Source organism: Myotis davidii, unplaced genomic scaffold, assembly GCF_000327345.1.
Source record: "Myotis davidii unplaced genomic scaffold, ASM32734v1 scaffold2099, whole genome shotgun sequence".
Classification (NCBI taxonomy): Eukaryota; Metazoa; Chordata; class Mammalia; order Chiroptera; family Vespertilionidae; genus Myotis; species Myotis davidii.
Genome location: NW_006290666.1, coordinates 55,132 through 57,669, shown reverse-complemented (window position 1 = coordinate 57,669; position 2,538 = coordinate 55,132).

Below are 2,538 nucleotides of genomic sequence, written 5' to 3'. Positions count from 1 at the left end.
CGCCGTCCGCTTGGCGCCAGAGTGCTGGTAGAGGGGCGGCAGCCGCCGAGGCTGAGGGGACTGACCCACACAATCTCATTTAGAAAATCCTGAAAATATTTGGACTAAGATTTTAAAAAATAATATTGAGGAATGAGAGATTCTAGAAGATACAATAGACCTTTTTTTCCAAAGAAGAAAAAAGAAAGAAAGGAAGAAAGCAAGAAAGGAAGAAAGGAAGAGGAGAAGAAGGAGAAGGAGGAGGGAGAGGAGGCGAAGAAGAAGAAAAGCTAGTTTGCAAAGTGTAGATTGGTGGGCTCATTATCAGTTTAAATTATTGAGAGGATAGTTCTAGAATTCTTGCAGAAGTCATTATCTCTGGCCAATGCAGTAAGGCAAGAAAGACATAAAAAATGTTAAGAACTGGAAGGGAAGAGACAAAACTTAAGACAATGAACAAACTGTTAAAACTAATAAAAGAATACAAGTTACAATGGCAAAAAAGCAAAAAAATTTAACAGAGTTCTATATTTGCACTAACCAATTAAAAATATAATGGAGTCCTGGTTGGTGTGGTTAAGTGGTTGAGAATCAACCCACAGATCAAAGGGTCTCGGGTTCAATTTCCAGTCAAGGGCATGTACCTGGGTTACGGGTTCATTCCTTGGCCCCAGGCAGGGGAGGTGCAAAAAGCAACCACTCAATGTGTTTCTCTCACATCGATGTTTCTCTCTCCCACCCTCCCTCCTTTCTGCTCTCTCTAAAAAAAAAGAAAAATCAATGAAAAGAATATCCTCAGGTGAGAAGTAACAAACAATATATCTATATATCTACATCTATATCTGTATCTATATCTATATCTAATCTATATATCTATATCTATATCATCTATATCTACATCAATCTATATACAAAAATGGAAATCTTTTTAAAAAATATATTTTATTGATTTTTTTAGAGAGGAAAAGAGAGGGGGAGAGAGAAACATCAACGCTGAGAGAGAATCATTGATTGGCTGCCTCCTGCACGCCCCCCACTGGGTTGGGGGATCGAGCCAACAACCCAAGCATGTGCCCTTGGCTGGAATCGAACCTGGGACGCCTCCGTCCACAGGCCGACACTCTATCCATTGAGCAAAACCAGCTAGGGCCCAAATGGAAAATCTTATGCAATTTATTATAACAACAAAACTTGAAGCATATAGAAAATTATCTAATAAAATGTAGATAATACAGAAAAATATTTAAAAAATTTTAAAAGACCCCCCAAAATTTGTCTAATGTGATCGCAGCTTTTAGAGAAGAGTTTGAAGCATAATAAGCACTGAAGAAATATATTAAATAAATGAATGAATATCTGAATAAATGGAGAGCTATGCCATTTTCGTAGATGGGAAAATTAACATTGTAGAGCCCTCAATTCTTTTTTTTATTTTCAGTGCAGTTCCAATATTGTGGGGGAAGCCATAAGAAGAAATGGGATTGGAAATGTATTATAAAAGAGAGTAATAACAACAAAAAGTATAAATAAAATAGTGGCCATTCAAATACTGATGATGATAGGGTGCCATGAATCAATCAACTCGATGGGTAACTGAGAGCCAAGAGGAGCATATGTTTGGGTCTTGTTTTCTTACCTGTTTAGCCATCCTGTATCTTCTGATTGGAACAGTTAATCTACTTGGATTTAAAGTAATTGTTGTTAGATACGTATTTATTGTCATTTTATTATTCATACTTTAATCTTATTTCTTCTTCATAAAGAAACCTTTTAATTATTTTTATGATACTGATTTGGTGGTGATAAATTTCTTCAGCTTTTTCTTGCCTGGGAAACTCTATATGTCTTTCAATTCTAACCAATAGGTTTGCTAGATAGAGTAATCATGGTTGTACTGGTAAGTCCTTGCTTTTCATCACTTTGAAGATTTCATGCCAATCTTTTGTGGGCTGCATAGTTTCTGTTGAGAAATAAGCTGACAACCTTATGATGCTCCTTTGTAGGTAACTAACTGCTTTTCTCATGCTGCTTTTAAGATTCTTTCTTTATCTGTAACCTTTGGCATTTTAATTATGATGTGCATTGGTGTGGGATTCTTTGGGTTCATCTTGTTTGGGACCTTCTTGGACTTGTGTGTCTATTTCCTTCACCAAGTTATGGAAATTTTCTGTCAATATATATATTTTTCAAATAGTTTTCAATTCCATGCTCTCTCTTTTCTTCCACCACCCCCATGATGTGAATGTTGGTATGCTTGATGTTGTCCCAGAGGCCTCTTAAACTATCCTTATTTCGGGGGGGATTCTTTTTTTTTATTTTTTTTTTTATTACAAAGGGTATTACATATGTGTCCATTTTTTTCCCCCCGCCCAAGACAGTCCTCTAGCCTCCCCTATCCCCCAGTGTCTTATGTCCATTGGTTATGCTTATATGCATGCATACAAGTCCTTTGGTTGATCTCTTACCCCCCTACCTCCCGCCCCCGAACCCTCCCCGGCCTTCCCGTTGCAGTTTGACACTCTGTTTGAGGCAGCTCTGCCTCTGTATCTATTATTCTTC